This window comes from Budorcas taxicolor, chromosome X, assembly GCF_023091745.1.
Source record: "Budorcas taxicolor isolate Tak-1 chromosome X, Takin1.1, whole genome shotgun sequence".
Classification (NCBI taxonomy): Eukaryota; Metazoa; Chordata; class Mammalia; order Artiodactyla; family Bovidae; genus Budorcas; species Budorcas taxicolor.
The window spans coordinates 117797534-117820432 of record NC_068935.1 but is presented as its reverse complement, the minus strand read 5'-3'; positions in this window follow the sequence as shown (position 1 = coordinate 117820432).

The window sequence follows — 22899 nt, the reverse complement described above, 5'->3', positions numbered from 1 at the left end:
ATTCTTGCCAGGAGAATCCCATGGACAGAGGAGCCTGGCAAGCTATAGTCCATAGGGTCGCAAAGAGTTGGACATGACTGAAGCAACTCAGCACAGCACGGCTGTAGGTAGAATGGTAGAGAGAAAGAGATGGGTGGGAAATATAAGAGATGGGAAGGTAAATGAAAAGTAATTCCCTATACCAATATTGAGCAAAACATGGCAGAATTAGGGGTGGACTTTTGCCAGCTGTTCAAGTTTGAGGCAATCCTTTAACTTCATATTCACCTTTCTTGTCTTTTATTTTTGGTTTTCCTTCTGAGTTGCCTCAGATCTCACTTCACCATTTAATGATCTGTAAAATTCTGTTGATTCAATCATCAAATGAAAAACTGAAGTCTTTTGAAGTCTTTTGTTTTAATATAACAACTAGAGTTAAAGAAACAAATTGCATTCAATTCAACAAAGCTTTGGCACAGGATGGACCAGAACTGTCCTAGTTTTAAAATTTAAAGTCCCATGTCCCAGGAAGTCCTCAGTCCTGGTAAAATTAGAATAATGGTCACCGTAGCTTGGAATATACTTTGACTCCCACCCTCCCAAAAAGAGTGAAAAGAATGGTACGACAAACTATGTGGCAATGTTAATAAATATTATATAGATAACCTGCAGTTTATAATGATAACAACAAAGAAACTCATTGGGTGTGCCAAGACATCAGCTAATTATTTGAAAATAGGTAATTAAAGGACAATAAATCAGAATTTGTCTCAATTCAGGGTAACAAATAGTTGATGAGGCAAAGTCTTTTACAGAAGAATTTTAGCTAATAAATGCTAAAGGAATGATAGAATTACAAGACACAAATCCTGATGAAACATGATCCTAAACAAACACCATCCTTGGCTGCTAAAATTATTCGAGTACAAGCCTAATTCAGTTCAGTTCAGTCACTCAGTCGTGTCCGACTCTTTGAGACCCCATGAATCGCAGCACGCCAGGCCTCCCTGTCCATCACCATATCCCGGAGTTCACTCAGACTCACGTCCATCGAGTCAGTGATGCCATCCAGCCATCTCATCCTTGGTCGTCCCCTTCTCCTCCTGCCCCCAATCCCTCCCAGCATCAGAGTCTTTTCCAACGAGTCAACTCTTCGCATGAGGTGGCCAAAGTACCGGAGTTTCAGCCCCAGCATCATTCCTTCCAAAGAAATCCCAGGGTTGATCTCCTTCAGAATGGGATGTGGAATCTTCCCAGATCATGGATCAAATCAAAGTCCCCTGCATTAGCAGGCAGATTCTTAACCACTGGACTGCTGGGAAGATTCTACATGCTGTAGAGCGACTAAGCCCACGTGCTACAACTACTGAACCTGGGTGCCTAGAGCCTGTGCTTTGCCACTGCAAAAGCACAAGAAAAGCCACTGCAATGAGAAGCCCATGCACCACAGCTAGAGAGTAGCCCCTGCTTGCCACAACTAGAGGAAAGCTTGAGTGCAGCAAGGAAGACCAGCATAGATAAAAATAATAAAATAAATTTATACTTTTTAAAAAGAGCTTTATAGAGTTTTAAAAGACCTAATGGGAAACTGGGCTTCCCAGGTGGCCCTAGTGGTAAAGAACCCATTTGCCAATGGAGGAGACACACAGGTTCCATCCCTGGGTCGCAAAGACCCCTGGAGGAAGGCATGGCAACTGACTCCAGTATTCTTGCCTGGAGAATCCCATGGATAGAGGAGCCTGGCAGGATACAGTCCATGGGGGCCACAAAAAGTCGGACATGACTGAAGTGACTTAGCACACATGCACACAGTGGGAAACTATGTGACAGATGAATTTGACTTACAGCACTTGAACAGACTGATCCATTTTATCAGTATTAAAAGAGAGATAAGCAGACATATGTGCCTTGATGCAACAGGAAGTGCACATCACCTATAAATTATGCTTTATATTTATCATGGCTCTATATCTAATAACCAGTCTACAGGGAAGGAGCTGGATGAAAATGTTAAATTTAATCATATCATAGGGAAGCAAACAGAAAAATGTGGGAAATTCAGCAGAACAGATGAGCTGGTTTCTTACACAAACAAACAAATAAATAATTAAGGAGGAATTGTTCCAGATTTTAGAAGACTGAAGAGAAAACTCAACTAAATGTAACATGAGACTTTGTTTTCTGATACAAACCAACCAACCATAAAAATATGTATTTTTTAGAAAATAATTGGAGAAAGGGGACTTGTTACTGTAGACAGACTTAGGAGACAACTGGAGAAATGTGAAATATGACTATGATTATGTTGAAATAAAATAGTTCTTATAAAAAAAGTATTATGGAAGTCATCACATTAGAATTAAATTGTCAATAGTTTACTGTATCCTATATTCTACTTTCACCCCCTAGCAATCTTGGAAGAGAATCACTGGACTTATTTAGCGGATGGAGAAGCTAATGACCAACATCACACAGGTAGCTGTTATCAGAGCTGTGTAGCTCAGGTGGGTTGCATTTCTAATGCCATCCTCATTTCTTTACTTGTCTAACCAGTGGTTCTCAAACTGGAATCACCTTTAGATTGTAAATATATATGTATACATACTGACTCTTGACTCCCATACTGAGACTTTCCAATCTAGTCAATCTTGGATAAGACCAGGACATCAGAATATTTAAAAGCTTTCCAGATGATTCAAATATGACCAAATATGGGGGACTAGGCTATGGTTTTTCCTGTGGTCATGTATGGATGTGAGAGTTGGACTGTGAAGAAGGCTGAGCACCGAAGAATTCATGCTTTTGAACTGTGGTGTTGGAGAAGACTCTTGAGAGTCCCTTGGACTGCTAGGAGATCCAACCAGTCCATTCTGAAGGAGATCAGCCCTGGGTGTTCTTTGGAAGGATTGATGTTGAAGCTGAAACTCCAGTACTTTGGCCACCTCATGCGAAGAGTTGACTCATTGGAAAAGACTCTGATGCTGGGAGGGATTGGGGGCAGAAGGAGAAGGGGACGACCGAGGATGGGATGGCTGGAAAGCATCACGGACTCGATGGACATGAGTCTGAGTGAACTCCAGGAGATGGTGATGGACAGGGAGGCCTGGCGTGCTGCGATTCATGGGGTCGCAAAGAGTCGGACACGACTGAGCGATTGAACTGAACTGAACTGAACTGACTGCTTTAACATGATAGTGTACAACAAGCTGCACACTAGAATCACTCAGAGAAATTTAAAAATCTAACAATACCATGACTGGGACCCTGACCAAATACGTTAGTCTCTGAAGCTGTTGTCTTGGAATCCATATTTTTAAAAAGCTCATTGGGTGATTCCAATGTATACCAAGGGTTGAGAACCAGTGTACTATAAGTTTGTGAGTGATTTATTTCTCTCAAAACAAGAAACAGCACTTTCTTTGTCCTGCCCATATACCTTGCCCACAACACTCCCAATTTCAGAGAGAGAGTGTTTTTGTGCCCAATTTCATACTAGTGAAATTTAGATTCTCAGAAATTTATCATTCAGTACTGTATTCAAATTTACTCATAGCAATTTTTAACTTTTAGTCATCTCTGCCTTTGAGTATTCCTACCTGGTCAAAAAGCTTCATAGGTTCTCAGCATCAAGATCTGAACTGACAAATGTTACTTCGTCCAAGGAGAGTTAGACTTTCTATATTCAACTTGGTAATTTTATAAAGAGATATATTTAGATTAAACTTTTAAACAGCTAATGGGATTTACTTCTCAGAAGCTTTGATTGCTTAGCTAGGAATAACTTGGAAGAAGCACTAAATGTTTTTAAAAAATCTACATGGACTTTGAGGCTGTGCATCTATAAGAGTTATAAATTACAGACTTTTAGACTCTTATTCAGTGGTAAGAGGAAATATAATTGGCAGAAAATAACTGTCTCGCTCCTAGGGCTTATTACTTTGAACTCTTGATGTTCTCAGTTGAGTGTGTGTGTGTGTGTGTGTTTTCCTACCAGGAAACTCCTAAGTAAGACCACCCTGTAACTCAGTTTTTGAAAGTCTCAATTTACTCCAAAATGAAGGAGGAAAAATTAAATTCTTCCTTTAGTTGTGTTATTGATCCACTAAAAATAAAAACAGAAATGGAGTTTGCATTTTCATTTCTAGTTCCCCTTGTTGCTTATATGCATGCATGCTCAGTCATGTTCAACTCTTTGAGACCCCCATGAACTGTAGCCCACCAGTCTCCTCTGTCCATTGGATTTCCCAGGAAAGAATACTGGAGTGTGTTGCCATTTCCTCCTCCAGGGGATCTTCCCGACCCAGGGACTGAACTCGCATCTCTTGTGTCTCCTGCACTCGCAGATGGATTCCTTACCACTGTGCCATCTTATGGATGATTTCAAAGGATAAGAAGGAATCCTGGTTTTACACCAACACCTTCAAACCAGAATTTGAAATCACTATAATTTTCAACATTATACTAAAATCTCATTTTCTTTGTTACACAAATTTTTGACAACTGTTGATACTCAATTACATAAGTGGAGGTAATGACTGTCTCAATAAAATCACCATCTCTCCCACCCCCACCTCTATCTTCCATGAAGAATACTTAATTAATTATAGGGCAATATAAATATCATTTATATAGACTCTGATATTTGAAAAATAATTGAATAATTAAGATGGAAGTGGAGGATGGGAGAGGTAGGCATGTTTCTTTTTTCTCTATGGGAATGAGTTAAGGAAGAAAGGGAAGAAGAAAGAAATGAGGGAGGTAAGAAGAAACTTTGATGTATCAATGTAATAGCTAACCTTTCTGTGGCTCTGGTTATTCCCACATGTCTTTAGTGATTCGCAAAGGGAGCAAGTGCCTCTTGTAGACACTGTCTAAGCAGAGCAGCAGCCCTATCCTGTCATGGCCTTTGCCAGAGTTCTGTCACCTCAAACGTGTCCTCTTTGGCTCCTAGCGGCTGCTTCCTCCATCCTTGGGAACTGGTGACAAGTTTCACAGTGGTTGCCATGGTATCCAAACAATCTCTGTAAGACTCATGTGGTCCAGTCTCAGCAGTCATGTCTTTCATCAATTTTCAGTTATGGCTTTCCAACTTGAGGTTTTAAAGACACAGAAAAAGTATTTTATGGGGACTTAATCCTGTATTTGAACAACTGAGCACTTATCATGCACAAGGAACTCAATGAGATATTCAAAAGGAAAAAATAAAATAAGGGCAGGCACATGTGCTGCCTTCAAGAAGGCTGTAACAGTCCTCACTGTGTCTAATTAAAGGTTAAAAAAATCAATTGAATTCCACCATGAGTACCTAATTGGGCAAACTAGTACACAAAGATACTTTCCACTTGCTCTCATATCCCAAATTTTTTAATTATTGAGCCTATGATTATCATTATAGTAAGAATACATGAAAAAGCCAACAAATCACAACTTAATGTCTACATTCGGGGCTGAGTTTTAGTATACTAATTTTTATGACTTAGTCACTGCAAATGTCAACTCTATCATGTAAATTTTAAAAAAGTTAATTTACATTAATTAGAGGCTAATTACTTTACAATATTGTGGTGGTTTTTGCCATACATTGACATGAATCAGCCATGGGTGTACATGTGTCCCCCATCCCGAACCCCACTCCCCATCCCATTCCTCTGGATTGTCCCAGTGCATTGGCTTTGAATGCCCTATTTCAGACTACCAATCTGTTTAAAATTGAAAACACATGCAAATCTTTTATACTCATCTCACAGAACAGAGTACATATCTAGCACCCTAAATTTATGTTGGTTTAAATTATTTAATGTTTTTTTAGTAGTAAAACATTTATAATCTCACCATCATTGGATTGTTATTTTATTTGTGAAAGCAAAATCATTTTTACTTGATGAGGTCTGCAAACATAATATAAGTGTTCTTTCAGAATAGCAAAATAACGTAGCATAGTGCAATTTCATCTATTTTATGCTTCATTCACTTATCAATTTACTCATTCATAATTTTATAAACTAATAATCAAGAATAGTACCTGTCATTCCCAGTATTTCCTGAACTCTAGACATTATACAGAAGACTTGCATTCAGTATGCCATTACAAGCTTTTAATGATATCATGATCTACTTTTACTATCATTCTTGCCTGAAAGGAAGAAGATAAGATTCAGAAAGATTAACATATTCACGATCTCACAGCTATTGAGATTCCATACTAGGTTCTTTTTTCTTTATATGATTATGCATGCCATGTTGTTGTGGCCTTGTTGGGTAACTGAAATGCTAAAGAGATAAATAAATCAATAAATGAGCCCTGTTCTTGGATTTCTGAGTTGGTACTAAACTTATGTTACTTTTCAATTTAAGACAGAAAACAAGACAATAACATATTCAAGAAACTAATGAAGTGCTGGCAAGAAAATGTAATCACATGATTTTCAACCCTATGCAATCAAAATATGAGAAGTAAATATTAAACACATGAGAATGTTTTTATTCTTTAAAAGACCTAGTAATACTCTATTCTGTATAAACTCTCTAGGAATTTAAAAATTCCTAAAACATCCCATTTTGTTCTACAAAGCATATAAAGTCCTTACAACAAATTCTGTACAAGATAATTCAGAATAGTAAAATGTGAACAAATATCATGTAGAGATAATAATGTAGAAATTCTCAAAGTACTAATAGTCCTAACACATGAAAAACAGCATATATTGAAGGTCATTTTCATCAAGTATAGGTCATTTCTTGAATTACAAATATTTTTTATATCTTTTGAAACTTATTTCTCTTCTAAAATAATACCTTAATATTACCTTAATAATACCAAAATATTATCTTAATACAGTTTTGATATCTAAAAGTGAAAGCCACTTAGTTGTCTCTGACTCTTTGCGACCCCATGGACTATACATGAACTACACAGTCCATGGAATTCTCCAGGCCACAATACTGGAGTGCATAGCCATTCCCTTCTCCAGGGGATCTTCCCAGCCCAGGGATTGAACCCCAGTCTCCCACATTGCAGGAGGATTCTTTAGCAGCTGAGCCACCAGGAAGCCCAAGAATACTGGAGTGGGTAGCCTATCCCTTCTCCAGGGGATCTTCCCAACTCAGGAATCAAACCAGTGTCTCCTGTATTGCAGGCAGATTCTTTACCAACTGAGTTACCAGGGAAGCCCTGTTTAGATGTCTAAATAATATCTTAATTCATGAAAATATTATTTAACTATATCATTTATGTAATTCAAACATTGTAACTATGTTAAAGGATTTGATATATTACTATAAAGAAGAGAAAATATTTCTCTCAAAATATGCTGAAAATTTATTTGCTTAAGTCCAACAGAGACATTCCAAACTTACTTTTTCTTTATTATGGTAAAAATTATCCATTGCCAAGTTATTACTCAAATTTAATTAGTGTAGATATATTATAGTAATTTTCATTATATAAGGAGAAAAAAGATTCTCACTCTTATATTATTAACTCTTTCTTTTCCAGAAATGCAAGTAAATCACAGTTAAATTTGACAAGGGAGAACAATTATGGTCATTAGGAATGTAGGGGTATAATCATCATGATTTTTGTTATGATATGATAGCTTCATAGGAGACTGATCATGATCTAATATCTAATTATCAAACTACTCAATAATGTGTATATTGATTTCATGAATGTTTTTCTACAAATCAGCAATTATAATTATATAAACAGTCAGTCACCATTTTACCAACAGCTATACATACTAATTATAATAAATATATAAGTTATCTATGAACAAAGTAATAGTATTTTATTGAATAAAAATTCTTTAAGTATAAATTTATTTATTTTAATTGGAGGTTAATTACTTTACTATATTGTGTTGGTTTTGCCATACATCAACATGAATCAGCCACAGGTATACACGTGTTGATACTGGATGCTTGGAGCTGGTGCACTGAATAAAAAATTCTTAAAGAGTACCAAGAATATTTTGATAGGGAAAAAAGTAACATTTTAACACCAATTTTTTATAATGATCTCTGCTTTTAGTTGGGCTTCCTCCATGGCTCAGGGGGTAAAGTATCTGCCTGCAACACAGAAATTGCAGGAGATGCAGGTTCAATCCCTAGGTTGGGATTTTAGTATAATTCAAATAAAACTCTTCAAGGGATGTTTTAGAACTTCATAAAGTTCATATAAAATTAAAAATATATAAGAATGGAAAATAAAATATTTGAAATAAAGTGAGAGTATACTTTCACTGATATATATGTTACAATATTCTATATAGATACAATATACAATCAAGTACTAGAGGGGCCAATAAACTCAAGTAAGTAAAGAGGAATCACTGCAAGACTAAGAATAAATAATGAAATTTGCATTAAACATGTGACATGTTCAATGGGAAAAAGTTGGGATCTTTAATAAAAGAGAATTTATACATATTTAGAAAAATCTAGTCAGATTTTTGCCTCATGTTTATAGACACAGAGAATATCCACAGGCTTCTACAACCTGATCACTCACCTACTAGCTTCCATACCTGTATCTTTTGCTTTCCTTCCTGTTGATGTAGATAAATTTCAAAGACTCCTACATTAAGGCAATTTATGCACTAGAATCTGTTTACTTTTACCCACTTAAGGGCTTCACTCAAATAAATTTTCCTTCTCTGTCATGGGGCTTCTCTTGTGGCTAAGCTTTTAAAGAATCCACCTGTAATGCGGGAGACTTGGGTTTGATCCCTGGGTTGGGAAGATGCCCTGAAGAAGGGAAAGGCTACCCACGCCAGTATTCTGGCCTGGATAATTCCATGGACTGTATAGTCCATGGGGTCGCAAAGAGTTGGACACGACTGAGCGACTTTCACTTTCACTTTCTGTGTCATTATTTCCCCTTCCTCCTGATATTATAATGTCCACTGTCCCAACAGCATCATGTTATAGCTACCATCTTAAATAAAGTCCTTTTAATTCAATTTCCCTTTAGTTACAAGTTCTACCTTTTTTTTTTTTTTTGGTTATCTCTACAATGAGACTCTGGAGAAGGCAATGGCACCCCACTCCAGTACTCTTGCCTGGAAAACCCCATGCACAGAGGAGCCTGGTAGGCTGCAGTCCATGCTAAGGGTCGGACACGACTGAGTGACTTCACTTTCACTTTACACTTTCATGCATTGGAGAAGGAAATGGCAACCCACTCCAGTGTTCTTGCCTGGAGAAACCCAGGGACAGGGGAGCCTGGTGGGCTGCCATCTATGGGGTCACACAGAGTTGGACACGACTGAAGCGACTTAACAGCAAAATGAGACTCATTGAAAGAGTTGCTGTCTCCTATTTCTCTCCTCACATGTTCTCTTAAACCCACTCTAATCAGACTATTCAACCTACCACCACTCAAGGACATTGATGAGATCCATGTTACTGGATGAAATGGTCAGTTCTCAGTCCTTGCATTGCTTGACATCTGTTATCAAGTGATGTAATTACTCTCTGCTCCTTTCTTCACTGGGGTTCAGTAATCCACTAAATCACTGGATGCTACATTAGTGCACTCAGGCTGTCATAAAGAAATGTCACAGATGAAGGGGCTTAAAAAACAAAAAACTTGGGACTTCACTGGTCATCTAGTGGCTAAGACTCTGCACTCCCAAACGCAGGGAGCTTGAGTTTGATCCATGGTCAGGGAACTAGATCCCATGTGACACAACTAAAGATTCCACATGCTGCAACTAAGACTCAGCAGAGCCAAAGAAATATGCAAATAAATATATATGTTAGAAAAAGCCAACAACAACTTATTTTTGCAGTTTTGGAGGCAAAAAGTCCCAATCAAGGGGCTGTCAGGGTTGATTTCCTATGAGGCCTCTCTGTCTTATGTGCATGCTGAGAGAGAAATCTCTTTCATCTCTTCTTAAGATCATCAATCCTATCACATTTGGACTCTACCCTTATGACCTCATTTATATGCTAATTATATAATTATAATTAATATCATTAATTAGCATATAATGAGAGGGAAGCCTGGCATGCTGCAGTCCATGGGGTTGCAAAGAGTTGCACATGACTGAGCAACTGGACTGATTGATCTCCTGTAAAGTCCTATCTCGAAATATGGTCACACTGCATGCAGGCTAGGTCTTCAACATGCGATGCATTTCAGTTCATAAGAGATGTTTCCCTCTATATTATTTTACTGATAACTTTCATCTCCCTCTCTAATTCAAACTACCTCTGGGTTCAACCCATATCCCTCTTATATTCTCTATCGACAGTTAACCAAGTGATTATCTCAGCCACTGTCTCTGTTTTAAATACCAATTCTATGATGGCAATTCCCAAACACATGCTTATCATATGATCACAATGAGAAATCACTTCACATCCTCTAAGATGGCTATGTGTGTGTGCTAAGTCACTTCAGTGGTGTCTGATTCTTTGTGACCCCATGGACTGTAAGTCTGCCAGGCTCCTCTGTCCATAGGATTTCCCAGGCAAGAATGCTGGAGTGGGTTGCCATTTACTCCTCCAGGGATCTTCCCGACACAGGGATCAAACCTGCATCTCTTATGTCTCCTGCATTGGCAGGCAGATTTTTTATCACTAGTGCCACCTGAGAAGATGGCTATCAGTTCAGTTCAGTTCAGTTCAGTCGCTCTGTCGTGTCCGACTCTTTGCGACCCCATGAATCGCAGCACGCCAGGCCTCCCTGTCCATCACCATATCCCGGAGTTCACTCAGACTCACATCCATCGAGTCTGTGATGCCCTCCAGCCATCCCATCCTCGGTTGTCCCCTTCTCCTTCTGCCCCCAATCCCTCCCAGCATCAGAGTCTTTTCCAATGAGTCAACTCTTCGCATGAGGTGGCCAAAGTACTGGAGCTTCAGCTTTAGCATCATTCCTTCCAAAGAACACCCAGGGTAGATCTCCTTGAGAATGGACTGGTTGGATCTCCTTGCAGTCCAAGGGACCCTCAAGAGTCTTCTCCAACACCACAGCTCAAAAGCATCAATTCTTCAGCACTCACCCTTCTTCACAGTCTAACTCTCACATCCATATATGACCACAGGAAAAACCATAGCCTTGACTAGACAAACCATTCAATATCACAGTTATCCAAGTCTATGCCCCAACCAGTAACGCTGAAGAAGCTGAAGTTGAACGGTTTTATGAAGACCTACAAGATCTTTTAGAACTAACACCCAAAAAAGATGTCCTTTTCATTATAGGGGACTGGAAGGCAAAAGTAGGAAGTCAAGAAACACCTGGAGTAACAGGCAAATTTGGCCTTGGAATGCAGAATGAAGCAGGGCAAAGACTAATAGAGTTTTGCCAAGAAAATGCACTGGTCATTGCAAACACTCTCTTCCAACAACACAAGAGAAGACTCTACACATGGACATCACCAGATAGTCAACACCAAAATCAGATTGATTATATTCTTTGCAGCCAAAGATGGAGAAGCTCTATACAGTCAACAAAAACAAGATCAGGAGCTGACTGTGGCTCAGATCATGAACTCCTTATTGTCAAATTCAGACTTAAATTGGAGAAAGCAGGGAAAACCGCTAGACCATTCAGGTATGACCTAAATCAAATCCCTTATGATTATACAGTGGAAGTGAGAAATAGATTTAAGGGTCTAGATCTGATAGATAGAGTGCCTGAAGATGGCTATAGTAAACAGAAAATAACAAGTGTTGGTGGAAGATATGGAGAACTTGAAACCCTCAAGCTTTCCTAGTGGGAATATAAAATGGTACAGCTTCTGTGGAAAACATTATTGTAGTTCCTCAGAAAGGTAAAAATAGAATTACCACATGATCCAGAAATTCCATTCCTATATAGTTTTGATATATACCCCAAATAATTGAAGTGTTCAAACAAAAACTTGTACACAATGTTTATAACAGTATTATTAATAACAAGGGCTTCCCAAGCAGTGCTAGTGGTAAAGAACCCGCCTGACAATACGGGAGACATAAAAGACGTGGGTTTGATCCCTAAGTTCGGAAGATTCTCTGAAGAAGAGAATAGCAACCCACTCCAGTATTCTTGCCTGGAGAATCCCATGGACAGAGGAGGCTGGTGGGCTATAGTCCATGGGGTTACAAAGAGTCGGACACAACTGAAGTGACTTAGCACATTAATGATGTCAAATGGTGGAAGCAACTCAGTATCAATTAAATGACAAATGGATTAAAAAAAATGTAGTATATCTATACAATGGAATAGTATTCAACCACAAAACGCAATGAAAATCTGAGGCATGCTATGACATGAACCTTGAAAACATTATGTTAAGTGAAACAAACGAGTTACAAAACATCACATGTATAATTCAATTTTTATGAAACATTCAGATAGGAAAACCTAGTTCTTAATAGTAGGGTGATAGGGGCTGAGAGCTAAAGGGTATAGGGGTAACTTCCAAGTTATTAAAATATTCTAAAATTGTGTCCATGTGATATGATGGCTACACAGATCTGTGAATATAGTAAAAATACTGACTTATACACCTTAAATAGGTGATCTGTATAGTATGTGGATTAATTCTTAGTAAAACTGTAATTAAACAAAAGCAAAAAAGTTAAAAAAAAACAGATGAGGAAAAATGATAATTATTAAGGTCAGAATAGCTAATGCCTCTGGGAGTAGAGGTAGGCTTGTACTCTCTGCAAAGTGACAATTCTCTGTAGTAGTTTAAGAGGTGTACATATTCATCAAATCTCACCTATAAAAAGTCTATTTGAACAAAGGCAATTGATAAGAATTTCAAAATCACTAAAATGAGTAAAGTATGATATATATATGAAGAAATATGTATCTCATTAGTATTCAAAGACAAACCAACTTAAATAAGCTATATTCTTTGTCAATCAAATTGAATAAAACATATACATTCATTACTTTGAAGAGCTACAATAGGATCTACTATTTCTGTAAATTGTGATAATTTTTTTGGAAGAATATTTAAAATATATAACAAAAACTTTAAAAAATGTGTTTTCACTTCAGCCTCAAAACTTCAAATCTGGTTATGTATCCATCCTAACAGATTACTGGCTAAAATTTTAAAAGATCCAAGTGAAATATCATTTGTTGCATTATTTCTAAAAGTAGTGAAACTGGATAGCCTATAAATCAACTTAAGAACTGATTAATAAATTAAGAAAAATACAATGGCCACATTATGATTATATTCTAAAATAATACTTATCATTGACCTATATTCTCAATAAATTCTTAAGTAAAAATTGTTATGTTCTAAATTACTATCTATATCATAAACTCATTTTTGCTTAACTATTATATATACATATTAATAATTCATAAAACATAAAATTGAGAAATGTATACTGAAATATTTATATTTTATCTGCTCTTTTATAATAAATATGGATTATGTGCATAAAATACAAAACAAGGTGTGCTCAACAGTGTCAAATTCAGCTGAACCACAAGAATATATATTTTTAAAATAGTCCAAGTTTTGTAAATGTGAATGTCTGGGGTGACATTAAGGGTCACATTACTAGTTTCAGAATAAAAAGAAAGGGTAGAAGCCAGATTCTGATGGGTTGAAAATTTTGAGAGTTAAGTAGAAATAGAAAAATTAGACAAGTCTTTTAGGAAGTTTGTATGAGGAAGGATTATATGGCGACTAGATGGGATCAAAGTTCAAGAAATATATTTAAGTTGCTAGAAATCTCAGCATGTGTGGTGGTGAGGATGAAAAACAAGTGAAGAGACTGAAGAGACCAGCAAATTGTGATCATCAGTGAAATAAGATACCAAGGAAGGAGAGTGTCAAAGTTACAGATGAAATGAGAAGATCCAATGCAGTAAGAAAAGGTGGATGCAGGTGTTTTCAAGTTTGGGAACAAAATGATTGGAGCAGTTTTCTCAATGGTATAACATGTCAACTAGGTTATCCCTTGAGAATTAGAAGCCCACCAGAGGGTTGATTAGGAACAGACACTGAAGGATCAGGGATGGGATTAGGAAATGAATGCAGATAAGCAAACAGATTCTTGGGAAAGTTCTGGGGTCTGTGATATATAATTGGAATCGTTGAGTCTGTCATGGTACTTCTTGTCCTCATGTGTATATATACATGACTTCAGTCCTAATCACTGGACCATCATGGAATTCCCTATAAGCTTCATTTGTAATAAGAATATATCACAGCGAATGTCCTGGCTGTCCAGGGGTTAGGACTCTGTATTTTCACTGCTCATGGCATGAGTTCAGCCCCTGATTGCAGAACTAAATAAAATCCCTGAAGCCATGTGTCATGAGAAAAAAAAATAATCATAAAAAATATATGTAATATATATTATATAATAATATACTACATACCAGTGATACATATTCTATATAATTATATATACAATCACTTCATGCTGTGCTTAGTCACATCAGGTTTGTCCAACTCTTTGTGACCCTATGGACTATAGCCTGTCAGGTTCTTCAGTTCATGGGATACTCCAGGCAAGAATACTGTAGTGGGTTGCCATTTCCTACTTTAATACAGTCACTATTGATTAAATATATTTATTTGTTATGTATATATTACTAATTTTCCATTTACTTTAGAACAAGTTCTACCTTAGATCATTTGTGATAATGCTTCTTAACTTTATATATTAAGATCAGTGCCAAAGTTTTTTTTGGTAGCCATTTCCTTTTAAAATATCATTTAATTAAATCAATAGTCTGGTGTAATTTGGTCATCAAGAAGAGGTACACTGAAACTAATACCAATTTTTCAGTTTACAAAAGAAGAGAAATCTATTATATATTTATTATATTATTTCATCTATCCATAATGTAAGTGTGCAAGTTTAATCTATAATCTACATTTCTCTATCACAACCTCCAATAATTCCAAAAGAATATAAAGTATGCATTTTGATGAATGCTATCACAATATATTTATGTATTGCATTTGCTGTGGTAAATTTTCTTTGGCTTTTTAACAATGCGCAGAAATGAGCCTCAGTGTTTAAGGATGCAACACGCTGGAAATAGTTTTAGGGAACAAATAATTAGCCTTTTGGAAGTGTGTGTTCATTTCACGGAGCAATCTGTTCCTTCATCTCCTCCTCCTTCCTGTTTTGAAGGCAATCGTGTGTGTTACGTGCACCATCTGCAGCCTCACTGACAGGTGCAGGGTCAGTATTAGCCCTCCAAGCATGGAGTTTAGTGCAAGCTGGAAATTTCACCAAAGCAATTTAGGAGATTTTGAAACCAGCCGAACACTGACAGCCTATTTTACCAGTATATATGAGTATTTGTGAAAAATGCTTGCAATTCTACTTGTAAGACTATATAGAGGTGTCTGATTTGGGACATTATCCCCAAATAGTTCTATAATCAAAATGTACCTTTTTACTACGTGTAGATTAGAATTAATATAAAAAGAAAATTTAGCAACATGTTATAGATTTAATAACACAATTTATTTGGTTAGATTCATATGGACAGCATCTTAGCATCGTTCTACTAAGGTCCCTTTAGTCTTCGCTCCAGTGGCATTCTGTGTCCTGACAAGTTAGAGCCATAAGAGTCCCTGTAAACCTATTTAGAGTTGTCAATAGGCAAAGAGATACATTTGGAATCCCAAATGGGAGATCTGTCATTCCCTTTGGTGTCACGTCATACATAAACATTAAGTTATATAACTCAGTTACATCATTAATGACATTAACATTTGTGAGTTAGTCTTGGTGATTAACCATCATTTTTAACATCAATTGAGTTAATCCCAGCAATGTTCCTGAGATTTTATATACTTCCTCATCTGCAGGCTCAGCCCCTCTCTAGTATGTAGGATTCATCCTGAACTTTCATATGGACATTATCTTGGTAAATTTATCTTGATTTGGGACTTTTCTTCAAATTTTAAAAAAACCACCAGCTCTTAGTAATCACACTGAAAATAGATACATGTTTTAGGGAACAGTCATATATTGACCTTTTTTTTTGAGAGAGAGGCCATTAAATATGGAAGGCAGTTTATTATTTTAAAATTAGAAACCCTGCCTATAACAAAACTTAAAATAATTTATGCCCTGGTAGTTCAGTTGGTAAAGAATCTGCCTGCAATGGTGATCCCTGAGTGGGGAAAATCCCCTGAAGAAGGAAATGGCAACCCCAGTATTCTTGCCTGGAAAATTCCATGGACAGAGGAGCCTGGTGGGCTACAGTCCATGGGGGCACAAAGAGTCAGACACAACTTAGCGACTAAACCACCACCACATCAATAGGGAGTAGACATGATAAGTTGGAGCCATGTCACAGAATGCTGGTCATGAAATTTTTAAACATAATCTTTGACACATGTGGATATAGAAAATGTCTGGATGTATATACAAGAAAGAATAGTTATTCCTTCTATTACAGTGGTCTGAGTTGGAAAAGAGTTGAATTTTCATGGCATAAACTGTATTCCCATGACCAGCAATGTGCTTCCATGTAGAAAGATTTGTGCTCAATACCACCTATTCTCAAAAGTTTGCTTGGTCTGCAGAAACTAAAGGAAAAAGGATTTCAAAATTCTTTTTAAAATGGTTAATTTCATCATCTTAAAACAATGATATAATGAAATTAGAAAGGATAGCTTTCCCTTGGGATTCTACCACTCAAAATGTGCTGGTGTGGGTTCCCTGGTGGCTCAGTGGTAAAGAATCTGCCTGCCAATGCAAAAGACATGAGTTTGATCCCTAATCTGGGAGGATCGCTGCTACTGAGCAACTAAGCCTGTGCACCACAGCAACTGAAGCCTGTGTGCCCTAGAGCCTGTGCTCTGCAACAAGAGAAGCCACGGCCATGATAAGCCCGTGCACTGCAACTAGAGAGTAGCCCCCATTTGCCACAGCTAGAGAAAAGCCTGCATAGCAACAAAGACCCAGCACAGCCAAATAAATAAATGTTTAAAATGTACTGGTCAAGACTCCCCCCCCTGGCTATCACTTTGATGAGTTCTATCAGTATTTCTTACGTTACTTTTGCTTTTCTGTACATTCAGTACAAACCAACTTCCTTTTATTAACATGTTCTTTCTCTAGGTATGTGATGTATTTTTACACAGCCAAAGTTCATCCTACCTGGAATGCTGCAATAAATATTCTGTCTGGGTTTCAATATTCATCTAATTTTAATTCCTATATATTTTCTATTACTACTACAGCAATCCACTATTATTATACATTAATGGACTTTCCTTCACTTTCTTATCAAGGGGACTTTAGTCTTACCTTGAATACCAATTTTCTTTTAGATGATGTTAAAAACACTTTTCTCTCTTGTATTTTTGTGGTAATTAGTATCTGCTGCACTACTCCCTGAATCAGTTCAAGTTTACTTTTTCATGTAACACAGAGGGACTTTACTGAACTTTATCATTACATATGAAGTCAGAGTTCATCAAATAATTCTAGAGTAGACTTGACCTCAGTGATGTGTGCTGGCAGGTAGTCCATTAATTCTATATCACCAATAAATCATGTATATATGATTTAAGCAATTTTGTGATTTTTCATTCTTTCAGAAAGTCTAGTTTTGATTCTGGGGTGGACAGGTTGAAAGACCTAGAGAAGAAAGCAATCCACATTCTCATTTCTCTACCTCATTTTTCAGTGTTTCATGGGACCATGTTGCAGTATCATTTTTCTCTGGTTTCCCTCTAGGTGCAAAAACTAAAATCAAGTCACATATTTACAGATGACTGCAAATAATCACTGCCAGGCAATGTGGTTTGGGGATGTGATTTGTTAAACAGCCTACCACAGAATGATTTTTTTTTTAACCAATAAATTTCATCAGAAGTTTTGCCAATAGTTCTCATACAAATTTACATTTGTACCTGAAATACAATTCTCTTCTCCAAAATGACAGATCAGTTCAGTTCAATCGCTCAGTCTTGTCCAACTCTTTGCAACCCCACAGACTGCAACACACCAGGCTTCCTTGTCCATCACCAGCTCTAAAAAGATAATGCATAATTATTTTAAAGAAAAACTTGAAATAGAAAGAAGGCATTTTGAGATCAGGTCATGCAGTGGTAAAGAATCTGTTTGCCAATGCAGGGGACACAAGACACACAGGTTCGATCCCTGGGTCCAGAAGATCCCCTGGAGGAGGAAATGGCAACCCACTTCAATATTCTTGCCATAAAAATTGCATGGACAGAGGAGCATGGTGGGCTACAGCCCATCAGGTTGCAAAGAGTTGGACACAACTGAGCATGCATGCTACTTGATCAAAATTGCTTGAAATGAAAAACAGTAAAAAAAAGTCACTTAATAGCATGCAAAAAAAGAGTAGATGGTTAAATACCATTTTGGGTCTGCTTTTAGTCAAACTATATAGGCACATATCTTAACTATGATTTTAAAATATGGTTTCTTATTCTAAATCATGATTCTGCTAACAACAACAGCTAACTTTTCTTGAGCATTATGCTAATAGATTTTTCATTCTTTATCTTATTTTCACTTAATAACCAAATCTGGTGTTATTTCTCTGTGCTGATGGAAGTAGAGGTGGAAGGAGAGTAAGCAGTGGAAAAACGAAGAATTTTCAAGGGTTCTCTTAACAGAGCACTTTTCAATCTGTTGGGTTGGCCCAAAAGTTCATTCAGCTTAAGACAGAAAAGCCCAAGTAAACTTTTTGGCCAATTCAATACATTGTCTCAGGGATGCTTTATAAATCTAAAGTTATTGAGGACCCCAAAGAGCTTTTGTTTATATGAGTTATATCCATATTTATCATATTAGAAATTAAAACTAATTATACATAAAATCACAAATAGTTTTTTCATCCTACCTAGTCCTCATTAACAAGCCCGTATATTATTCCTGATTCCAAACAGCAATCAAATAAATATAATTAAATACATACTTGTTACTTCATTTAAAATGGTACTAAGTAGCACTTTACATATTAACTCTCAAATTACATATACTTTCACAAAGAATTTAGTAAAAAGAAAGGCAATTTTTTCTTTACATTACTGCAAATCTTTTGAATGACCAGTTTAATATAGGAGAGCTGAGTTCTCATATCTGCTTCCATGTCCAGTTTGTTGCAACAGCTCATTTTATGTAGCCTTTGGAAAGCTCTACAGTACACTCCTGAGAGAACAAGGGTAAAAAGGCAAATAACATCTTAATACTACTATGAAAATAGTTTTCACCTCAAAGATACCTGAAAGGGTCTTAGGAGGCCTCAGTTTCCCATAGTAAACATGGAAACTGCTAGCTGAACAGATTAGATAATGAATCATTCTCAGCTTCATGTTTTCATGTGAATGGATTCCTAAATTTTCCCTACCCTAAACCTTAGGTCCCACTATAATTCTGTTGTCTGATTACTGCCTGGAATCAGGAATGATATGAGGGCTTGTTAATAACGACTAGGTAGGATGGGAAAAACTACATTTGTGATTTTATGTATAACATGTGTATACAATTCAGGAATCTGTCATCTGGCTTACACTTATTTCACTGTGTCTATAAAATCCTTATGGAGAAGTACTCTGGGATGATGGTGATGATGATGTGTTTATACTCCTATACATATAGAATTATCTTATATTATGCTATGGCATAAATACTAGGACAAGTTAAATTAATTGTATTAAGTAATTTGTTGTTCACTAAATAAGAGAGAAACTTACCAAAATTCAGACTTATATGTAATGACATTTTCATTTGTTAATTCATTCCTTTATTTAATTCATATTTATTTTGTTTGTAATTCATGCCAGGTACTATTGTAAGTACAGTACATATACTAAGTGAATTAAAGAAAGAGAATGCACATAAAACAATTTAAGCCCAAGTTTGTATTTCTAAAATCTAAAATCTTTTCATAAAGCAAACTCATTGAATTTTATTTATTTTGCAATTAAAAAGGCCATCAGAATCTTGAGAAACTTCTTGGGTATTATTTAAATATTGTGGAAAGCCATCAGTGGATTATATGTAAAGAACAGGAGTCATCTAAGATTTAAATTTTTAAAAAGTCAGTGTGGTGATTTTTTTATAGAGTGGCCTATAGAGGGGCAAGAATTAAGTGCAAGGAGACAAGTTAAAAAGCTACTGCAATTGTTCAGACAAGAGCTAATTGGAATTGAAACTATGATTGTTGAAATACAGCTTATAGGAAGTGACCAAATTCAGAGGAAATTTTAAAGTAGACCTAGACAAATATGTTGATGAATTCTATGCAGTAGGTAAGGAATAAAGAGAAATTAAGGAGGACTTTCAAAATAAGTGTTACTCCTGCATAACCAGGAAGATACATACTGACAAATTTGTATGTCAAGAAGTTAGAATTGTATTTGGTACATATTAACTTTGAATTGCTGGTTAGATAACCATACAGCATAACTGTCTAAACCAAATTGAACATTAGCACTTAATTGATGAGTTTCTACTTGTTACTAACATAACATACAAACACACTAACATAACAAAACTTATAAATTCAATCTAAGCACTCCAATTGTACTATTAAAAATAGGGGGTTCAGGATGGGGAACACATGTACACCCATTGCTGATTCATGTCAATGTATGGCAAAAACCACTACAATATTGTAAAGTAATTTGCGTCCAATTAAAATAAGTTAATTTAAAAAATTAACTCTTCATTAACTCTCAAAGTTTCTAAAGTGCACAGGACACTAGTAAGCTATTTTCCACTAACCACTACTTAAAGGCATGGATTTGGTAAATGAATCTAGAGTATGCCAGACATTTATATATGTAAATGCTTCTTTCTTCCTTTTTTAAAATTTCAAGGTAACTTTTGGAGATTTTTTAAAATTCAAATTTTGTCATTTCTATAATTAAATCTGAAACTAAGTCTATGGAGATTCAGTTTACATGTAATACAATTCATAAATTTCATGAGAGTTTTGACATGTATCTAGTTGTGAGATGACCATCAAAATCATGATATAGTCTATCTCCATCAGCCCAACATGTTCTATTTCGACCATGAGAAGTCAAACCCATCCTCAAACCAGTTGTCTCTGGTACCTACTGAAACACTTTCTGAAACTATAATTTTGTCTTTTCTAGAATTTCACATATATGGAATCAAACAGCATGTGCCAAACTTTTAATCATTTTGTCGTACATAACATTTCGTTACATTTTATTGTTCAATAGTTTCAGTTCAGTTCAGTTCAGTTGCTCAGTTGTGTCCAACTGTTTGCAACCCCATGAATCGCAGCACGCCAGGCCTCCCTGTCCATCACCAACTCCTGGAGTTCACTCAGACTCATGTCCATCGAGTCAGTGATGCCATACAGCCATCTCATCCTCTGTTATCCCCTTTTCCTCCTGCCCCCAATCCCTCCCAGCATCAAGGTCTTTTCCAATGAGTCAACTCTTTGCATGAGGTGGCCAAAATACTGGAGTTTCAGCTTTAGCATCATTCCTTCCAAAGAACACCCAGGGTTGATCTCCTTCAGAATGGACTGGTTGGATCTCCTTGTAGTCCAAGGGACTCTCAAGAGTCTTCTCCAACACCACAGTTCAAAAGCATCAATTCTCCAGTGCTCAGCTTTCTTTACAGTCCAACTCTCACATTCATACATGACCACTGGAAAAACCATAGCTTGACTAGATGGACCTTTGTTGGCAAAGTAATGTCTCTGCTTTTCAATATGCTATCTTGGTTGGTCATAACTTTTCTTCCAAGGAGTAAGCGTCTTTTAATTTCATGGTTGCAGTCACCATCTGCAGTGATTTTGGAGCCCCCCAAAATAAAGTCTGACACTGTTTCTACTGTTTCCCCATCTATTTCCCATGAAGTGATGGGACCAGATGAAATACCAAATTGAAAGTATCAAAGTGTTTTTATACATATTTTGACTGTTAAGAATAAAGTTGCCATGAACATTCAACTACAAGTCTTTAGGTAGACATGTTTTCATTTCTCTTAAGTAAATACTTAGGAGTAGGACTGCTGACTCATTGTTAAATTTATGTTTAACTTTATATGAAACTGTTAAACTGTTTTCTAAAGTTGTTGTACCATTTTACATTCACATCAGCAAAGTACTACCAGTTACTGTATACTTTTTGCAATCTCATGGATTGCCCACCAGGTTCCTGTATCCATGGAATTTTCCAGGAAAGAATACTGGAGCAGGTTACTATTTCCTACTCCAAGGGATCTTCCCAACCCAGGGACTGAACCCAATTCTCCCATATTACAGGTGGATTCTTTACCATGTGAGCCCAGAAAGCCCCCAGTTACTGTATATCTTTACCAAAACTTACTAATATCAGACTTAAAAATTCCAGTCATCTTAATGTGTGTGTAATGATAATGTACTGTGTTTTTAACTTGTTTTTTTCTGATGAAAGGAGACTTTCAAACTGAAATGAAAAGTGGCCAACCAGTAGCACAAAACACATGAAAATGTAAAATTCCCCAGTAAAGGTAAATAAATAGATAACTATAGAATCCTGTAGTATTATAATATAGTTTTATAAATCACTTGAAAATTCAGTATAAAAAAACTGAAAACAAATGCAAAAAGTAACTATAAATCTGTTAATGGAAGTGTGTGCATATGTGTGTTCAGCCACTTAGTCATGTTTGACTCTTTGTGACCCTATACACTGTAGCCTACCAGGGTCCTCTGTCCATGGAATTTTCCAGGGAAGAATACTGGAGCAGGTTGTCATTTCCTACTCCAGGGGATCTTTCCAACCCAGGGATTGAACCTGCATCTCTTGTATTTCCTGTATTGGCAGATGGATTATTTACCACTGTGCCATGTGGGAAACCCATGTTAATGGATACATGACATAAAACAGGTAATTTGTGTCATCAATAACATAAATTGGGGGAAAGGGGTATGGATATTTAAATGAGTTGAGTTTTACATGTGATTTAAATTAAGATGTT